This window comes from Epinephelus fuscoguttatus, linkage group LG8 (assembly GCF_011397635.1).
Source record: "Epinephelus fuscoguttatus linkage group LG8, E.fuscoguttatus.final_Chr_v1".
In the NCBI taxonomy this organism is placed as follows: Eukaryota; Metazoa; Chordata; class Actinopteri; order Perciformes; family Serranidae; genus Epinephelus; species Epinephelus fuscoguttatus.
Genome location: NC_064759.1, coordinates 20,219,241 through 20,240,654, shown reverse-complemented (window position 1 = coordinate 20,240,654; position 21,414 = coordinate 20,219,241). Strand labels below are relative to the sequence as shown.

General features: G+C 40.6%; 1 long non-coding RNA gene across 1 annotated transcript in view; it reads left to right on the top strand.

Annotated features, from left to right (window-relative positions):
• The first annotated feature begins 12,226 nt into the window (after window positions 1-12,226).
• Window positions 12,227-21,414, top strand: part of LOC125893232 (uncharacterized) — a 214,585-nt gene continuing 205,397 nt past the window's right edge. Inside the window, exons 1-3 of the long non-coding RNA XR_007449846.1 lie at window positions 12,227-12,332; window positions 14,467-14,552; window positions 14,943-15,029. This is a non-coding gene — a long non-coding RNA (uncharacterized LOC125893232). The remainder of the gene's footprint in view (window positions 12,333-14,466; window positions 14,553-14,942; window positions 15,030-21,414) is intronic.

Genomic DNA, 21,414 nt, shown 5'->3' with positions numbered 1-21,414 from the left:
TTCTCCAAACCCAATAACTGTTTTCATACTTGTTAAATGTACAGTAAGCATGTATGAGTTGCTGAACCTGTATGGTGAATTATACAGTCTGTTAAAGTACGACCATAAATGTCAGCAGCTTGTGTAACCACCATGAGCAATAGAGAGAACCCATTTCATTTACTGGGCCTGCAGTGTGACCATAACAATAGAGTAAATTGGATTACTCAGTATTGATGTAACATAGGCTTTAGCTCACATCCAATTTGTAAAGAAGTGATGTTGCACGGATATTTCCTGTGTTCAAAGTCTAAACGACCTCTTTAACCTTTGCTATAAATGCTCAAAATAGTATTTCAGCGATTCTTTAATATGAAGCCAGATACACTGTTAATTGTCAGTTTTCTTGAGTTGGCTGTTGTTCTTCTGGCATTATAATGAGGGAGAAGGGGGTGGGGGGAGAAAAAAAAATCCCCTTACTGGTTTAGTGCATATAAAAACAACTCGCTGAATAGCTTCGCCATGCAAGTTATTCACCAGTTAAGTTAAATAAGCCTCACAGCTACTGTCACGACCCATTATGTGGGGAGTAGGCGAGACAGCTAAACACCACTTCCACACAATTTAGATGCAATAAAACACTGACAGCTTTTTTATCCACTTCATTAAGCCAGTAATTTCTTATAAAAATCTCCCGCATTAATCCTGGCCATGGTTTCCCTGCGGTTCCTTAAGCTCTCCTCCAACCTTAGCCGCCTTGCTTTGATGCTTACTCAAATAGGCGCTAATTTGAGATAAATTATGCATCCGCATGTAGACTACCCATGCCAGGGAATATAAAGTGTGACACTCTGAAAGATGGTGAATTAAAGCAAAGTGTGATATCTCGACGGCCTAATGGCAGATAGGTTAAACCTGTCAGCCTGATGGTTTGTTGATCTGCGAGTCACTTGGCGTTCAGAGAAGGAGAGAGGTCACGTTTGCGATCTTTTGAAGGTCATTTGGAGCTAATTTTGTCAGACCTCAGAGTGGAGGCAGTGGGCCTTTAATGAAGTTACTCAAAAACTATTCTATGATCTTCATTGTTCTTTCAGAGTTGATAACATGAGAGAAACAAGACAAATGTTATTGATCCCATGAAGGTGAATTCAAGTGTCACAGCAGCAGAAATAAAAGAACAGACGCAGAGATGGATGGATTACTGAACGGGCCTAGTGAAGGGGCTCAAAGTGTCACTTCACTTGCAAAATTTAAAATGTCAAATTAACATGTAAGAACCCAGAAGAGACTCAAATGGCCACAAAGAGAGACAAAAAAGTGCAAAAACAGGCAAAACAACCACAAAGCGACACAAGACGACCACAAAAACAGACACAAAATTACCTCACAGACTGACTACAAAGAGACTCAAAACAACAAAAAGTTGCATAACATCTACAAGAATACACAAAACCATCACCAAATCTGTCTTTGCGTTACAATACCCATACTACCATACTATATAGTACGCTAGAAAAAGATTTAGTATGTCCCAATACATAGTATGTCAAAGGCAGTATGCCAGAAATACCAGAATGTTCTACTACATCCGGTCCAATTCCGCAGTATACAAGCCAGCATGCTTTTCTGGCTATTCTGACCCACAACCCTCTGCACAGTGGATGATACGTCACATTGACAAAGCTACAAACAGATAATAGCTTAACAGCTGATTGACAGCTGTCAGAAGTCCCAATGTTAGATGACAGCGCATTCAGGTGACTGATGAGCAGCCGATTAATGATGAAAAGACTATTAATTATTTAACTGAATAAAATAATCATAAAAATAACCAACAAAAAAGGGTGTAAGTACTAAATAATGCAGTTTTACAATTCTGAATATAATATGTTAGAATCTACCATGTATGCAGTTAAATCATCGCAAAATAACAACATCAGAACTGTCCGGGTTGACCAGACGGCATTTTGTTTTACCTCCATAGTAATGGATATATGAGTAACAGGGTCAAAGTTCAAGGCACAAAGTTATGAGGAAGTAGTATGTCCATATTGTGTGCATACTGCATGCACTACTTTTTATGGGCAGCTGCAGTATATAGTAAAAGTAAAAAGAAAACCTACGTGATTCTAAATGCACCCTGTGTGTCTGCTCCTGTGTAGGAGAGGTGGTGGGACCCTTTGCATATCTGTGCCCAAGGGCCTGCTGTCTCACAATCCACCCATGGATGCACAGATAAGTAAGTTTAAAAGGGAAATCATATACATTATAATCATCTACATACAAGTAAAGCACGAAAAAGTAAAATAAAAGGTACCAAATATATACACATACATAAACAGTAACCATGAAGTGTACTGACATAAAAAGTAACTCGAAATAACATTTAAGGGAATGAAACTGGGTGGTGCTTAAAGTGTCTTGTGTCTGCAGATACCAGTGTTACAAGCTTCAAAACAAAACAAAACAAAAAATATGAATGCACTTGTTGCCATAGGTGTAGATGTCAAGGGGGGGCACAGGGGATGCATCCCCCTCAAGTAGGACAGGTCTCTTATTTTGACACAATTAAAAGCAATCTCCACCATAAATCAATGTAGAAAATGAACAAATTGGTGCATAACAATCTATTTAATGAAATATAATCTAGACCAGTGGCTCCCAACTAGTGGGTCAAGGTCCAAATGTGGGTTGAGGGTCCATTCTGAATGGACCGCAATTGAGCAAATGTGTCATGCTTGTCAAAAACACACTTTATTTTTAAGTACAGTGAATTTTCGGCACAGAGTTTTCATTTTAAAGTACCATTTCTTGCTGGAGAGTGAGTGACTAATGGACAGCTACTTGACAGAGACAGCAACCTAGCTCGACGACATGGCCAAACTCAAGTATGATGCTGAATGTATTAAACTGTGTAGACCTTGAACAAATGACTAAGAAATCTGGACCAGTGGCTGGACCAGTTGGGAACCACTGATCTCGACTAACTATTGCTAGATTAAATACACCATATGGCAGCTGCCTTTATCCCAAAACTGTGCTAATTCTTAATAAAAACCTTCTGAATGAGTCATTTCAGTTGTAATAAAATAACATTAGGAACCGTCTTTGAATTTGAAGTGATTTAAATAACAAGCTCGTGGGATGACTCAAAATTTCCAAACTAAACTGAGATGAAATTCTGATTAGGAAATTGGTAAAAATGACTTATTTCTGTATGTGGACTTTTAGAGCAATTGGATCATTTTATATCCACCCAGTAACACAGTGACTTAATATAATCTCTAGATGGGGCTGTTGTCTGCTGTTTCAGCTGCTGCCCCTCAATCCTCCCTCAGCCTTTCTGCTCCACAGTGCAGGCAACATGGAGATCAACATCACACACAGAGTCCTCCCAGATAGAGAGAGCTGGAGAAGAGGGAGACTGCGGAGAAGTTGAGGAAGCAGTCGAGAGAGAGCTGCATGATGTACAACTGTAATTTGGTGCCGTAGCAGCTGCTGAAATTGCCTTGCTTTATCAAAGGCAATGCTGCTTCACCCCCTTGTCCCTAATAAGGAAGCTTAAGCAATAATGAAATAAAGCAAGCAGAACACACTTTTGCCTGTGATGTCACGCTCACTTCCGCACGCCGGCCCACCCTTCATCTTAGATGTCTTAGTATCATTACAACAATGATATTGCCATTACGTTCTTAATAAAACTCAGTCAGCGGTGTGTTATCTCCCATCTTTACATTTTATTAGCCATGCTCATGAAAGACGAGGGGAAAATGATGAGACCAAGTGAGACGTCTTAGATAGGTGATGGATGTAATACAGGCTTCATTTGTTATATTGTAAGGTAGCAGTGAGTGTAATTATGCAGCACTGACGAGGGGAGTTGGTGCTGAGAAGGACAGTTTAGAGAGCTCTCTACAGCACGTCTCTGACAAGGATTTTGCTTCTTTATTTATGGACAAAATGGGACATTATCAAGTTTAATAATGCAGTTATAACATACTTTGATTGTAGGTCTTTTGATATTTATAAATGTTTGTACCCAGTGCAATAATGGTAAAGATAAGAGCTGTAAAACTTACATAATGGCAGGCATTACAGTATAAGTCCAGACACTCAAACGAAGCTGTTGAATTTGAGGGAAGAGTCTTAAAAGTAGAAGCATAAATAATCTTTGTGCTTTGGATGTTAGTCAAAGTGCTTCTATTTCCATCTGAAATAGAGAGAATGTCTGTGATGTATTTCATTTTACTGCCCTCCTCCTGTTAGAAATTACTGTTTTAAAACCGTTTTTGTTTTGTTTTATTTGAGATTAACTGAAGTCTGTTAGAGGTGATGGGATTAGTCAACTGACAGAAATCTTACTATCAGTTAATCGTTTGTCATTTTTCAAGCATAAATACCAGTTCGTTTCTCAGTTGTGAGAATGACCTGCTTTTGTCTTACTTGATAATAAAGTGAATATCTTTAGATTTTTGGGTGTTCGCTGGACAAAGCAAAGCATTTTTTTGACATCATCTTGGGCTGTGGGAATTTGTGTTTTGCTCCTATTTTCTAAAATGCAATAGGTGAAATGATTAATCCATTTAATAAGAAAGTAATCGTCACATTAATCAACAGTGGAATTAACTGTTAGTTGCAGCTCTTAAGTCTATATGGTTGATTCACAGGGTTCATGGATTACATGTAATCAGGATTACCTGCTCAGATTACAAAAAATAAGTAACTATAATTGGACCAGATAACATTTGAAAAAAATGTGAATTAGATTTTAGTTACATTGTTAAGGATTACTTGATTACATTTTTGATATTGTCTTCAAAATATGGCAATTTTAACATTCATTTAACTTTTTTTAAGGGTGACAAGTGCTCCACTTTGTGGCGTACTTGGTGGGAGAAAAGAAAACCCTGTCGAGTAAAGGTGGAAGGTTGAAGGAATAGCAGCAGTCGCTCCAAAACACGCCCTCATTCTTGGCAATATCAGCATTTGTAGATCTCAATTTTTGTGACTGCATCCATTTTGTAGTATAAGGTGCAATATTTTTTTAAATGTTTGATTTAAAGTAATCAAAAAGTTGTTCAAAAGTAATCAGATTAGACTGCACTTTTTAATAATCCAAGAAATTATGTTACTGATAACAAATATTGCCATGTCATCTGTATTCAATAACTGACTACATTTCAAAGTAATCTGACCCAACCCTGTACACACAATTGAAATATCTGTGTTGGAAAATGGCAAATTCTAAGGTATCCGGAAAAAAAGATCAGCATAAAATCTTTCTAAATGTTCCCATATAGCTTATACACTGACGGAAAACCAAGTGTGAGACTTCCGTTGCAATTCTAATCTATCATGAAACCGAAACACACCTGCTGCTGGATGCTCTCTTTTTTTAAGTTCACACCTTTCCAGTTTACCAAACTACTTGACTACCCGTAATCTGCAGCAGAGGGAGGAGCTGGAGGGGGGACAGGAGAGGGGAAGGATAACGAAAGTGGGAGCTAAGGGAAGGGACAGGCGTCTCCTGTATTTTCTTGGTCAGGCAGCAGAGCGTGGAGCGGAGAGGCCAGCGGGCCAGCAGCCAGCTAATGGGGACCAGCAGTGAGCAGGGGCCGGGGACAGGGCTGACAAAAGGAGCAGCGACAGATGCCATTATCTCAGCCTCATGCAGATACAATGGAGCTGGACGACGCAGGCCCTGACACTGACAGACGTGCATGAGCGTGTGTGTGTGTGTGTGTGTGTGTGTGTGTGTGTGTGTAGGGCCTGTGTGGGCTAAGAGAGAGAGCGTGTGTATACACTGTGAGGTTAATGGAACACGATAGAGGAGAAGTGGATTATCGAGGAGACTACAATTTCTTGGTAACACTTGTCTGAGCTCCTCTGCACCCCCATGCATGCATGCATGTATATGCGCACATGCAATTGGAGCGTGTATTTGAGTATAGCCTACATGACCCTGTCTTGTTACAGTAAAGACAGCTAGATCAGTCACCCATCACTTGCTTAGAATTCAGGGGCGTCGTGAAAAGCACACCACATTTGGTCCCAGATTTCACTGGGTGCTACTCTTGACCTTAAAATATGCAGCATTCACTTCACCCAAGGATGTTCTGGTCATTTGGAGAACCAAAAACGTGTCAGGGTGGGGTTTTGGAGGGGGGACATGAGGGGGATATGGCGATGTGTTTAGCAGGATTGGCAAAGGCAGAGAAGGGCTGTTAAGCAGCAGTTTTTGGGGGGGATAAGAAATGTGAGCTTTAGCCAGTGTAGTGCGGTGACATGGGACAGTGTTATTGACTGTGGCGGCGCATGCTGACAGTGGATTGTCAGCCCCTGCAGTCATTTGCCAGACTGAGCGAATGCAGGGATCAGAGTTTTTGGAGCTTAGAGAACGAGAGAGAAAAGATGAAGAAAGTGAGAAAGAGAGGAATGGCAAGGAGGAAAAAAAGGAGAGAGCAAAGACTGGCAGCCATACAAATGCTTGAGTATACACATAGCACACACGCACACACAGACGCACACACTGAGCCGTGGATGCCCCGCTGAGTGTCTGACACTGATGCTGCCAGACTAATCAGGGTGCTCTCTCTCTCACTTGCTCATTAGTGTTAGAGAACAAACCAGACAGTTATGACGTTGTACTGACGTCGTGTCTTGCTGTTGTACCTGTGTTCGGTGTGAGAGGCTCGACTTTTGAGTTTAGTGTTAAGTCCCAGTTTTCGTGGCGCTCAAAACAGGTCATTGTCCTACTTCTAATGGTTCCCCACATACACAAGTAGCAATAGTTTTTATCTTTCTCTTAGTGGTATAGGATAAATTCTGCTCGCTTTATTAGACTGAGACTAATGAGCTAACTCCTACAAACACATAAAACACTTCAATGAAGATTGGTGATAACATTTTTATTCTCAAAGAGGTCGCCTGTTACAGAGTAACGTCCAGTGATGTTAATTGGACATATTTCAATAAAACTTTGGTCGATTAGTCTGAGCCAGATTAAAGGCAGCAGGCCTAAAGTAAAGGTTGATGGTGAACTCAATGCAGTTTTTTAAACTGGAGAAAAAACTAATTGTAGTTCAATGTTGCATTAAACTGAAGAACCAACGTGAGGTATCCCTCAGTAATGCTGTATGCACAGCACAATGATTAACAGAGACTTGATGTTATTTATTCCAATACAGGATAAATGATGAACAGTAACAGATTACTGCCCCCCTTAGGCTGTTACATATGGATACATTGAATATTTTTTCAAACTCTGCACTGAAAACAGACTGTCCGTTAAACTTAAAGTAGGAAGCGGATGATGGGAGCCCCGTCTAAAACTGAACTGAAAAGGACTCAGCTTACATGGGGCGCACACTCAACAGCGATCAGCGTCTGTTGATGACACATGCTTGATTACAATGGTTCTGCTTAAAACTGGTGAAAACGCGGGCTAATTTGTGAGATAGGACCAAGGTTCCAAAAATCCTGAATAGAACCGGTTAAGAACCAGAGCTGTTTGGTGGGAAAGGGGTGAAACAGTGGTATGGTACCCCTAGGGGTACTTTGGAGTACTGCAAGGGTTGTGTGAGATTTTTTTTGAAAGTCAGAGGGTACTTGGCTGAAAAATATTTCAAACCAGGTACATTATTAACAAAAAAGTTTGAGGACCAGTCTTCTAAAAGATATTCCCTCATTTGGTGTTTTGATGAGGTGAACTCTGCACATCTCAAGTTGCTGGATTCACATCATGTTCATTCTCATCAAACCATTCAGTGACCCCCTGCAGCCTGTATGGAAGTGTGTTTCTCTACTCATCTATTCAGGTTTTTTCCTCTAATTTCTCACCTGTCTGCACAGCAAGTCCCTGTCAGAGACTTAAATCTGCATCTGTGTGTTTTTGGTGAAATTACATTTCTAAAAAGTCTTCATTTTCAGGGGAGGCTTTGATTCCATGAGAAAAAGAGGGGTTTAAGACTGAGTCAATAACACTGAAAAGGATCCTAGACATTTAAAAAAAAAAAAAAAAAAAAAAAAAAAAACTGCTCCTGCATCCTTAACCAGTTTATGATATTTCAGCAATAAGCCCTTCACAACACTTTAGGACACAGACTTTATTAGCCTTTCCATTAATGTTTGGCTTCTTTATATTTTCTCTTCACAGCCCAGGCATGTCCTTTAGCCATTTGACTTTTATTTTTCTTGATTTGTTGTTCCTGAAGGGAGCAACAGCAGCACAAAGAATACTGAAGCAGCTCCTATTAAAACAATAAACAGGCTCCTTGGTGTTGAATGGTGCTGGGCAGCAGAATAGTGCTGTAATAGCTGTCAAAAAAGCCTCTGAGAATTTCTTGTGGCGAAGTGCAGTTAAAGATGATGGAGCGGACTCACGCTTAGAGACTGAGGGGGGATTGTAATGCAACAGAACATTAGAATCAATGATCCTCAGGTCACATATAAACCTTGGGTCCCCTTAACATAAAATTAAAGGTGTATGCTTCAGATGTAAAACCTTATACAACATACACACACTCAACAAGCAGTGGCAGAGGAAGTATTCAGATTCTTAAAGCAGGAGTATCAATACAAAATGTCAAACATCAAAAGTACTCATTATACAGAAAAATGGTCCCTGTGACTGGTGCGTCATTATTTATAACATTATTAGTGATGTATGAACATGTATGTAGCATTTTACTGCTGCAGTTGGCTGTGGTAAAGCTTGCTTTAATATACTGTTAATGGTTAATGGTAATTTGGTTGAGTGGTTCCCAAATTAGGGGTCAGGTTTTAATTAATATGGTAAGAAGTTCTGCAACAAAAATATGTAAGATTTATCCATCTAGTTCGATTATATTGAGGAGAAGGTAGACATCGAGAAAGGGAAGGCTCTTGTCATGGTTTAAAGAAACCAACGCTGACTGGCGGTTGGAATGAAAAAACATAGTTACATCTAAGAAATGCAGAGGAGTAGAAGTGTAAAGTAGCTGAGAGTAGATAGAAATATCCAGGCAAAGAACAAGTACCTCAAAATTGTACTCGACTACAGTACCTGAGTATATTTACTGTTACTTTCCACCACTCCTGGACAGGCAACAGACACCGATACATAAATGAAAAGAAAGTTTTGCCTGATGAACTTAGGTGAATGTAGAGGTGCCAATCATCAAGTGTAGAAGTGGCTGAGACAGGAAGTGAAAGGTCGGAGGTTCATGTTTGTCTCTTACGCCTGGATACTCACTTGTTTCCTTAGAAAACTTTGGAAACTTGGGTAATTTCTTTTTGTCCTCCCTCCCTTCCTTCCTTCTTCCCTTTCCTCCTTCCTTCTTCTCTACCTCTCAATCTGGCAGTCATGCTAATGACCCTGCTGTCTGCCCCGGCAGTTTCCCATAACACAACTTATCAGCACCGAACAGGAGTATGGGCATTTTTAAACTCTGCTGCAACCCCCCCCTCACTCTCTCTTGCACACACACACACTTGCATGCATACTCTGTTACTATTCAGTAGACTTGCTGGGAACCTGTGCTGAGGTCCAGATTGAAAATGTGATGTGTGCTAATGCATTCAGAACAGAGGTGAGGCTGGTCCTTCCCTTTTCTGTAAGCCAACAGTGGGAACACCAGCCCCAATACGGTAAGCTAGAAAGGCGAGCACATTACAGCGGCTGAGTAATGAGAAGCATGGAGCTCCAAGTCATTCCCACCTTCACACACGCACACACACACATGCCTGCACACAGGCTGGTCTGTGGGAGTGTGTGAAGCAGCGTAAGACTCCAGCAGAGTACTACCAGCGCTATGCTCTCCTGATGGTGATGCTGTGTGAAGTGCAGAGCTGTTCGACACAGACTCCAGCTGCTGCTGCCCTGTATTCAAATGGCACCACAAGACACCAGCACGCCGTCTCTTGGTTCTTATTAGACTCAGCCTCTCACTCTTTTTGTCTCTGTCTTCTTTTTTTCCCCAAAAGTCTCTCACAACTCCCTACACCCGCGGCATCCCACTTATACTTTGCTTCCCTCTTCTCTTTACTTCTCTCCTCGACTCATCTTGTGTGCTGTGTGACTGTTAGACATCAATTTGTGGCACATCACAAGAGGAATAAAAGAAGATGCATGCAGAATAAAGTTTATAAGTATTCTTAAATTATTGTCTGACAGCCTTCAAAGGATCATCTGAGAATTTTAAGTGCTTTATCTATGTAACTTTAATTTCACAGTGAGTTCTTCTTAAAATGGGATCACTCAGACTGTGCGCTTATAATGGCACAACAAAGTATGTTAGCCTGTGTATTTCTGTGTGTATACATACCAGTGAGTAGGTGTTCTGTGACAGCCAAAATTTTCATGTGTATGGATGAAAGAAGTTGAAGAGTTGATGTAAAGATGCTGTTGCAGACTGGTTTCTGTGATTATAAAGAGAAAGCAGTTAAAGTAGAAGGTGAGGGAGTTGAGTGTCAGAGCATTTTAGATTCTAAGACATGCATCGCATTGAGCACAGCATGCACCGGCACATCCTAGACACAGATAAATATATATATATATATATATATATATATATACACATACATACACACACATCTCAAGCATGCACACTCAGTATCTATTTTATCAGTTGCACCTTCCCTTTTCTCCAGTACAGAAAAACTACAAACAATGAGTCAGCTATAAATAAAGGATGCACAAGGGGCTGAGGTGCAGTTGCTGTTCATCTAATCTAAAGGTCAGAAAGAACAAGGTTCATAATTTAGATGTTATGTAAATGTAATATTAAGGCATATTGTATGGTCTCACACATTAAGCGAGGGCATGCACATCCACAGTTCTTCCCAGGTGCTGGATACTGAAAGTAAACAAACATTACTCATATAAACATATACAGAAAAACAGTATTTGTTGACAATGCAATTTGCTGTCATTTGAGTCCTGTATTAAATGAAGAATAGACTTTATATTAATCTCTGTGTACATGTGTTTAACAGAGTGCCAGTGGCTAAGACTAGTGGGCTGTTGCATACAAATTAAAACAGACCTAGTAGTGGTGTAACACTGATTAATGAAAATATTATTTTAAAATATAAAAAATAAAATATTCACATTTAACTCCTGAGTACAGTGGTAGAATATGGACAGGAAAACAACAGGAGTAAAATGTTTTTAACTTTTGAGAAAAGCTGATTAATATCTTCTAGCTACGTAAGCAAGGACGACTAGCTGATGCGCCATGTTTGACAAGTGTTGTAACGTTAGCATGTACATTATTGAGTTTAACGACTACACTTGTACCCTACCTGTTGTTTTGCTGCTTTTACTTGTGACTGAAATGGACTGAATTCTCCTAAAATGTTACCGCGAAGCTAACTGCATTACCCCCGTGTATAGACCTCAAAACAACACTCGTGAGTTTGTAGTTTTAGCTGTTGTCAGAGCTAACTTTATCCTATAAACGTTTTTGACAGCCATTTATCAAGAAGGACAGTCCAGCACCTGGGACAACTTTTACCAGCCCATAATATTCTGTTTAATGCGCTAATTTCAGCGCTAATTTCATAAAATGTTAATTATAGTGAGCATATAAAGGGGTAAACTCAGAGTTAACGTTAGCTAAGTTAGCTAAAACTTGCTAGCTAACGTTGCTAAAGAACTCCCAATAAGGGCCGTGTGGACCCAAGATCAAAGATATTCAGTGGGGATGCTGTTAATTGTATGCTGCGTCACAAACGTCAGCAGCAGTTGGTGGTGCTTACGCCGCATTCGTTTGGCAATCCAGGCCGGTCATTCCTTGTCGGATTTATGTGACCGTATGACACCTCTGATCTGAAAGCGTTTCATTGCAACAGTATGGTCCGGAAAACATGGCGGCGCGCCGTAAATTTGTTTTTGTTTGCATGGTTGCTGAGCAACGGAGACTTTGCTGGTTCAAACGACTTTAGGCTACAACGGGCTTGCACAGACTTTTTTCCAACACAAATCAACAGTGGAAATAGAAATGCCATTGCAAAGTACTTGTATGATTTTTACAACACAAACGCTTAATTAAACAGCATATATGAGGACAAATTGAGGACAAATAACTTTGTTTACCATTCACAATGTGCGTCGTGACGTCAATTCTACCGACTCGGTCTACCTGGACCTTGCCCGTTTGATGACGAGACCTCCGGGTAGAACGGGTGTTCTTTTGTACCTTTCCGGACCGGAAACCGTATCAATCCCGGTCCCGGCTACCAATAGAATGCAGCATTACCTATGGTGCTTACCGCCATCTTTATCCATCACTCAGGTGAGCAGTTAAGTCAGCCACACTTGAAGAACAGGTGGGCCAAGTTCGTCTGTAAAGAGGCAACAAGCTGCATCTTTGGTGAGTACCCTTATATGAGTTCACACTTTTCTTATACACTCGCCGGCCACTTTATTAGGTACACCTTGCTAGTACCAGGTTAGACCCCCTTTTCCCTCAGAACTGCCTTAATTCTTGGTGGCATAGATTCAATAAGGTGCTGGAAACATTCCTCAGAGATTTTAGTCCATGTTGACATGATAGCATCACGCAGTTGCTGGACATTTGTCAGCTCTACATCCATGATGAGAACTGGATCGAGATCTAGTGACTGTGAGGCCATTGGAGGACAGTGAATTTGAGATGATTTGAGCTTTGTGACATGGCGCGTTATCCTGCTAGAAGTAGCCATCAGAAGATGGGTACACTGTGGTTATAAAGGGATGGAAAGGGTCAGCAACAGTAACGTACTCAGGTAGGCTGGTGTTTAAAAGATGCTCAACTGGTACTAAGGGGTTCAAATTGTGCCAAAAAAATAACCTTCACACCATTACACCACCACCTCCAGCCTGAACCGTTGATACAAGGCAGGATGGATCCATGCTTTCATGTCAATTACTCCAAATTCTGACCCTACGATCTGAATGTCGCAGCAGAAAATGAGACACAGACCAGGCAATGTTTTTCCAATCTTCTATGGTCCAGTTTTGGTGAGCCTGTGTCAATTGTAGCCTCAGTTTCCTGTTCTTAACTGACAGGAGTGGCATCCGGTGTGGCCTTCTGCTGCTGTAGCCCATCTGCTTCAAGGTTTGATGTGTTCGTTCAGAGATGGTCTTCTGCATACCTTGGTTGTAACAAGTGGTTATTTGAGTTAGTGTTGCCTTTCTATCATCTTGAACCAGTGTGGCCATTCTCCTCTGACCTCTGGCATCAACAAGGCATTTTGGCCCAGACAACTGCCACTTACTGGATATTTTCTCTTTTTCGGACCATCCTCTGCAAACCCTAGAGATGGTTCATCATCATCATCATCATCATCATCACTTTATTAGCCAGACACAGGGTCCAGGGCTGTGCATAAAAATCCCAGTAGATAAATATAATACTCAGACCAGGCCGTCTGCCACCAACGACCATTCCACGTTCAAAGTCACTTAAATCACCTTTCTTCCCCATTCTGATGCTCGGTTGAACTTCAGCAGGTCGTCTTGACCATGCCTAAATGCATTGAGTTGCTGCCACATGACTGTTTGCGTCAACAAGCAGTTGAACAGGTGTACCTAAGAAATTGCCCGGTAAGTGTATGTCCACATTGTTGTTGAGTTTTTCATTTAGTTTTTGCCCAGTTCATACAGTATCATTATAAAGGACAGTTAATAATTAACTGCCATGGAATGAGGTGTCAATAAAGTCCCTTTTGTTTGAGGTATTTTTCATGAAAGATATTTTGATGTGTCACAGTAGGCGAGGCATACATGTGTAAACAGGGTTGGAAATTAGCAACACCCAGATGCCAATAAAATATGTAATTGGCTGCTGTACTTGGTTTACTCACCAGCCAAACAAACAAACAAACAAAGAAAAGAAAACAAACAAGCATAACAATGGTAATTTATAAAGTGTCTTGTAGATTTTAAAATCACCCAGCTAAGTGTTAGGTGGACAAAAAGGTAATTTCCGTCCCAGGTGAAAATATGATTATAGCCTAGCTGCTTTAGTCTTTGGGTCTTAGTATTCTTGACAGATCCCCATTAACTGCTACTATGGTATCAGCTACTCTCCCTGGGGTTCACACACAACAAAACAAACAACATAAAACAAGACATATACACATACAAAGTCTCATTAAGAGTGTGTTCAAGACAAGTACAAGACAAGTAACATTGCATAGCATTAGACAAATAATTCATAAAAGTTCACATATAAAAACCTCAGTTTTATACAACATAAAACTCTCAATAAGAGCATTTTCAAGACGGGTAAGTATCAGTTACAAAACCTAAACATAACAACATATCAAACTGCCTACCATCTTTGTTGGTTTGTATCGTACAGGCTGGTCTACACTGTCATGGCCTACTGAGAGAGAACAGATAAAAACCACTGTTAATGTTATTAACACCTCTGGTTTTCTGACCATGAGAAGTCAAAATGCCTGCTATGAGAGAAAGACCTTTTGTAAATGCTAACTTGTGAATCTTCTTCATCACTCAAGTCGACAGATACATTATCGACACCACTGTCACTTTAGGAAGAGATGGGCCAGATTAATCTATAAAGAAGCAACAGGACACATCTTTGGTAAGTACCTTCAAATGGGTCCACACTTTTTATAATATGTACACATTATTGTTGAGTTTATCAATTAGGACAGTTTGCTAATGATCACTAACATGGAATTAGGTGCAAGTAAACTCCCTTTTGTTGTGGGCATTTTTCATGAAAGACATTTTGACATGTCAGAGTAGGAGAAGCACATGTGTAAATAATAATTACAGCTGCTTCAGTTTCCTTCTCCGACTGTCATAAAGGCTGCTGCACTCAAACTGTCATGGCTTACGAGAAGAAGAGATTGAAACCATAATTAATGTTATTAATACCTTTAGTTTTCTGATGTCAAAATGTTTGCTGTGCGGATAAGGCCTTTTGTTAATTCTTACTTGGTGCCTTTGAATCTTATCCATCACTCAGGTTGAAAGATATGTTATCAACACTGCTGCCACTTGAAGAAGAGATGGGACAAATTCATCTATAAAGAGGTGACAGGATGCATCTTTGGTAAGTACCCTCTAATGGGTCCACACTTGTTTGGTTTATCAATCAGTTTTTGCCCAGTACATACCACTGTTGACTGTGTCTGTTTGCTAATACTACCATGGAATGAGGTGTCAGTAAAGTCCCTTTTTTTGTAACTGGCTTTTTTCATGAGAGACATTTTGACATGCACAGTAAGAGAAATGCGTGTGTAAATAATGAAATTAATGATGGCTGAATTTAATTGAGCTGCTCTAGTTTCAGGGTCCTTCTTTGTGCATGGTGATTTGCTGTATGTTGGTAGTATAACCTGCAGTTTTCTGACAATGTCTTCTGAGAAAAAAGCCTTTCATAAGTGCTAACTCGATGCTTGTAAATGTGCACCAGCACTTGAAAATTGTCTATAATAGCTCTGTGTTTATATGGTTATAATGAAATGGAGTTGAATTAATTTAGATATGTTAAATGTTAGTTTCACCGGCTGTTTGGGGGCTTGCTGGGGCCTTACTGGGGTTGCATGTTCCCCCAATGTCTGCATGAGTGGTCTGGTTTCTACCCACTGTCCAAAGGTGTGTGTGTTAGACTTAGTGGTGGCTCTGGGTGTGAATGCTTTTTGTGTGTTTAGAGTGGTGATGTGTATTGCCCAGCATGAGCTGGAAGACTGTCCAGCCCCTGCTGCCCTGCACAAGATGAGCTGATATAGACAATGATAAATGGATGCATGGATTTATTTATTGTGGTTGAATTATAAACTGGTAAAGAGGTTGCTATTGTGCTGCTTGTTTGAAGTGACTTTAGCAACAATCTTGGACCCATCAGCTATCGGTCTGATGACCAGACACCCTCTGGGGGCAAGGAGCAATATTTCGGGCTGATCTGGTATAGTCAGCTAACACCTTACTTACTCTTCTCTCTCGTGGTAATCTGTGTAGGCATATCAAGGCACATAAATTAAAAAGGCTAACTCGTTGTCAGATGAAAGCTGAAAGGTTACGAGATTTCCTTTTGGCCGATGCATTCCACCACTCCACATGGACTGTTTACCTGCTGTTCAAACTTGATTGATCAAATTCTACTCTATACTACTACAACCAGAAACCAGTACACTTTCAACACTAAAATCTTGTCCCCTCGCCTTGAGATCCTGCATATGCAGTTTTCTGTTTATAGAGATTAGGACTAAAATAACTGTGTAACTAAAATTCCTGTTCGTTGAAATAGTCTCTGATATTGCATGTGCGAGCTCATTGCATGAATGTTGGTAAGCTTGGTGATGCTCATAGTGTGCCATCCAAATGGTTTCTTAATGACAGAAGTGCTGAATGAGCGTTCTGCTGATAAAGTGCCTGATATAGTGCCAATCTAGACGGCTGTAATGAAGACACTTCACAATAAGAGGAAAACTTGAAATGTCTGTTATTTCTGAGGTGAAAAATAAGTCTGAAACCCTACAGTCAGTCCTCCCTTGGCCCAGCGCTATATTCAATTTAAAAGACAGGTAGCTCATCCACTGAGGGATCCAGGGCTACCGGTGCATGCTAATGGGGCAGCTCCATGGACCTGGAGTTTCTCATCATACAACCTATCTGCACAACACAGTGGCTATATGTATTTTAGACAGTGCTGCAGCTTGCCTCCCTCTCTCTCCTTCCTGTCTCTGTCTTACTATCTTTTCTCAGACTCACATGTATGTGGATGTTTGAGCACAAGTGCACCTAAACTCACACACATACACAAACATGCGCACACACGTACACTCAGCAGGAGTGGGGCCCGCAGCTCCTGGGTGTTTTGCGGGTTGGATTCACACCGATGCTTTCTCTGACTGCACTATTGTTATTTAAATGTGGGAGGGCGATCAGCAGCAAGCATTAATGGCATCCTCAGCACTGTGGATGAAGCACAAGACACACACACCCGCACACACAAAAGCATACACACATAGACATCCACGCATGCACGTGCAGACACACACTTTCACGCAAGCCTTGTGGATGCACCTTGAGGGCCATATGAATAACAAATACCTCTGCCATCTGCAATACCACAGAGTATTTCCAACCATTTCGGCACATTAGTCAGCAGTCCTTTGACTTAGGCTCTCCACGCACCACTTGGTGTATTAGCAACGCTCTCCTCAGCTACGATACACTGCGTTTAAGGGTGCAGTTTGAAGAGAAGTTTGTTTTCTAAGATTAAACTTTATGTCGCTGCTGATCTGACCTTGTTCTCTCGAGTTTGATGTAGTGGGAGGTGCTTGAGTCGTTTGCTGCGGCGATGTTTTGTTCTGTCAAGGCCAATCAGAGCCTAGCTGGAATACCTGTGGTGATGGTATCGTTTTAAACTGGTGAAGACCTCCCCCACCCTCCCGACACTGCCAGACCAAATGAGATTAGACAGGCACCCCTGGCCATTAACACTTGATCCTACCTGCTTTCTTTCTCCCTAGAAAACCATGCCTGAAATAGTTGCACATGTTGTTACCTTTCGTCTGTTCCACTGGAAAATTATAGTTTTGAATTCAGTTGGACGTAACTCATGGACAAAAGAAAATGTGGTTCATATTGTTGCTCAGGGGCATTTAGATAAAGGTTGGGGTCAATGATTAAGGCTTCAATTGTAGCACAAGCGGTCCAGCAAGAATTTAGATTTTCCTCCCAACCTTATAATATTATAGGAAGAATATGCAGAAGTGCATTATTAAGTTATTGCTGGTGCAAAATTATGCAGTTGAAGCATAGCTGAGTGCGTCCAGCACTGAAGTGATGTAGTCTAGAAGAGATTCCAACCATATAGAGCCTCAATGATTACTCAATTACACAATTAAATCTATCAATAAAAAAAATCACCAGCTATTTTGATAAATGATTAATCGTAGTAATTTTTCAAGAAAAATGTCAAACATTTGCTGCTCTCAGCGTCTTTAATGTGAGAATCTGCTGCTTTTTTTATCATTTATTATAGTAAGTGAAGAGTCTTCAGATTTTGGTTTGACAAAAGAAGCAATCTTAAGCAATCACTTTGGGCTCTGGGAAATTGTGATGAGCATTTTTTACATTTTTGGACATTTTATAGATTAACCAATGAATCAATTAATCGTGAAACTTATCAGCAGATTAATTGAGAATAAAAACAATCATTAGCGGCAGTCCTATTAGCTTATCATAGATATATAGCTTAGAAATATTGGTATTTATGTATGTGTCGCCTGATGAATTTAAAAAAGATATATTTGATGTAGATCTGTAACAGTGTCACCATAGCATAGTTTGTCCAGCAGAGAAAACTGGCAAGTTATGTCGTTGATGTTTATTAAATTTCAGATTTTTAGATATTGATTTCAGTATATGCCTGAGCCTTATTTTGACACTCCCAAGAAAATCCTAACACTTTTACTGATTGGTGATAAGACCAGACATGACCATTTTTTAAACCGTTGTATGTATTTGAAACTGTTATAGACATGATAAAACAAAGACTAAACTTATAAACATGTATGCACTCAATTGTATAATAATTATAAAATAATTCTATCAATTAAAAGCAAAGGCAGCAAAATATACTTGATAGATGAATAGTTAAACAAAAACATAAAAGAAAAGATAATGGAAAAGTACTTAAGGCGTACAATTTGTCCAAACTTATCAAGGTCTCAACTTTATACTTACAGAAAAATAAGATTTTTGTATTAAACACCCTCTTAAGACTACTTTTCAGTAAGTCCATAAATGATCCCCACATCTTTTCACAGTCTTTGGATTTTGCCTTGAATGCAAATGCTAATTTGTCCATAGATTGTGGGCCTTAACATCATATTAGCAATTTGCTAAGAGATGGCTTTGGTGGACTTCACCTTAAAACTGCACCATTTACAATCACGTACAGTAGATCTCTTTGATATCCTTGCCCATGTCTGGATTCACGAGAAGTTCTGCAGCAGTGTGATGAAATACCTGAATTTTCTTTGGAGGTTTAATTAACTAAACCAACCAAAGACAGACCTCTAGTTATATTACCTAGAGACAATTTCACAATTGAATTTACCCCCCAAAATGTGCTGTATCACAACAGATGTTGATATCATGGTATACCACCCCTGGATCACTGTGAATTGATCAAAGCCCTGTGTGTGCGTGTCAGCAAATCTGCTGATGACTGTGTTGTAGCTTCAGACATGGAAGTTGCTTCTTATCTGTGTCCATATTTTTTGAGCAAGTCAGTTTTATACTTTTCTCATCTCCCCTTGAGTAAGCCTTTAATTTATGATGATGACATCACCTTAAACACATTGAAATGTTAAGCATCTTTCTAACCCCAATTTGAAAAATTTCCATATGTCTTCATAGCCTCCATATTATAATGTTTTATTCTGCCCTCCAAAGAGATGGTAAAGTAAACAATTTTAAACACTTCTTGGTTGATGAGAAGATAATGTAACTCAGGGGCATTTTACAACATATTTGAATATTTCCCTTTATTGAGATTTAGGCTATATCATAACTATTTCTCTTCCTCACAGTTTAACACGGAGAGTCTCCAGCCTGTGTGCCTCTCATCTCTGTGTAATTAAAGCAACACTGTTAATTAGCTGCTCAAAGTAATTAATTAACTACAAAGCAACTGCTTTCAATTCAGTTTATCAAAGACAAAGAATCAGTTGTATTATGTAACAGAAAAAAGGCCATCTCATTAGAAATGGCCAAGTCACGTGAAAGAGATGCTGTGTTTATGCTCATAAACATCACTTAAGTCTGGCTATCTTGGGGGGTCTAGGTTGCTTCGGTGATTGCTGTATATCTGCTTGTGTGTTTAAATGTGACCATTTTGTTGCAACAAGCACGAATATGCCTTTTTTTTTGTTTTGTATGTGTGTGCACAGGAGTGCATTTGTGTGAGTCTCTGTGTGTGTTGCAGAGTGTTGTCAGAACTGATCCCATTTTCATTACTCACTGGCTCAAAGAAGGAGGTGAGGCCCTGGCTTGCAGCAGTGATAAATGCATTACCCCAATAAACCCTGTCTCCACTGAGGTGCTGAATGCTGACACACACTCACACACGCACACACACACACACACACACACTGAGAAAGGGAGAGAAAGCAGGTTGGTGACAGAGAGAGAGAGAGAGAGAGAGAGAGAGAGAGAGAGAGAGGTGGGTAGATGAAAGGAGTAAAGAGACAATCAGATGGGATGAGAAAGACAGTGACAGGTAAGAGGAGATGAGAAAGAAGAGATAGAGGAGGAGAATGGGGGGGAAAAACAACAGAGATGGGAAGACAGGGAAAAGTGAAAGGAAAAGTGACAGGTGCCGAGGAAAAGAGAGCGACAGGAAAGAGAGGAGACGGAGGAAAAGAGGCAGACAGGCACTGGGCTGGGAGGGAGGTGGTGGGCGCAGAGAGAGACAGAAGGTTAGGGGTAGAGGGGTGCTAATGGCTGTATGCAGAGCAGGACTGTGGGGCATGCAGGGGGCTGCGGGGGCAGAGGGACTGGGTGTGTTTGTGTGTGGGTGCATGGATAGAGAGAGGTAAAGATGGAGTGATGGGAGGGAGGTGAAGGATCAGTGGTGTCCAGCTGGCCTCTTCCTCCGCCCCTCATTAGAGCAGCACAGGTCTGTCGCGAATAGTAATCCTGGAGGAGACGGGGGAGAAGATGTATGTAGTGAGTGTGTGTTTTAAAGAGAGTGAATACACCTGACTGTGTGTATATGACATCATGCATGTGTTTGTACATTTTGAGATGACTGTAAGGGCGAGTGAATGCACATGTGTGTGTGTGTGTTTATGTAAGTTAGTGACTGCAAAAAAAAGAGTGTGCATGCATGTTTCCCATTGCATGTGTGTAAATGAGTGGGTATGTGATAACAGATACTGTATGTGTGTGTTTATGCATGCGTGCATGTGACTGAAAATGCTTGTGTGGGCATATTATAAGATGAATGTATATATAAATACACTATGTTGCAAAGTGTGTGTGTGTGTGTGTCTTTAGTATGAATGCACCTGAGTGTGTGTATAATGATGGAATGTAGGTGTGTGTTGCGCAGTGTGTGAGACAGTGCATGCTTTTGTGTGAGCATACATGGCATGGGATTATTTAGATGTGGACCTGTGTGTGCGCTTTGTGTTTCCATGAATATATGTGAATGACTGTGTGTGTGAGTGTGTGAGTGTGTCCTAACTCCCTAATCACCAACTCCCTCTCTTTCCCTCACTCTCTCCTCTTTGCCTCCCAGCCCACTACCTTTGGTAATGAGGTGAGGGTTAGAGCGGATCAGAACCCTTAGCAGAGTGGACCGGCCCCGTTCTCAGTCGCAACTACATGCGGGTCAGGCCTTCCTCATTAGCCGCCATCACAGTGACATCACAGGCGAAAGTGCCAGTGTGCAAATTGAAAACACCAAGTTCACCGAA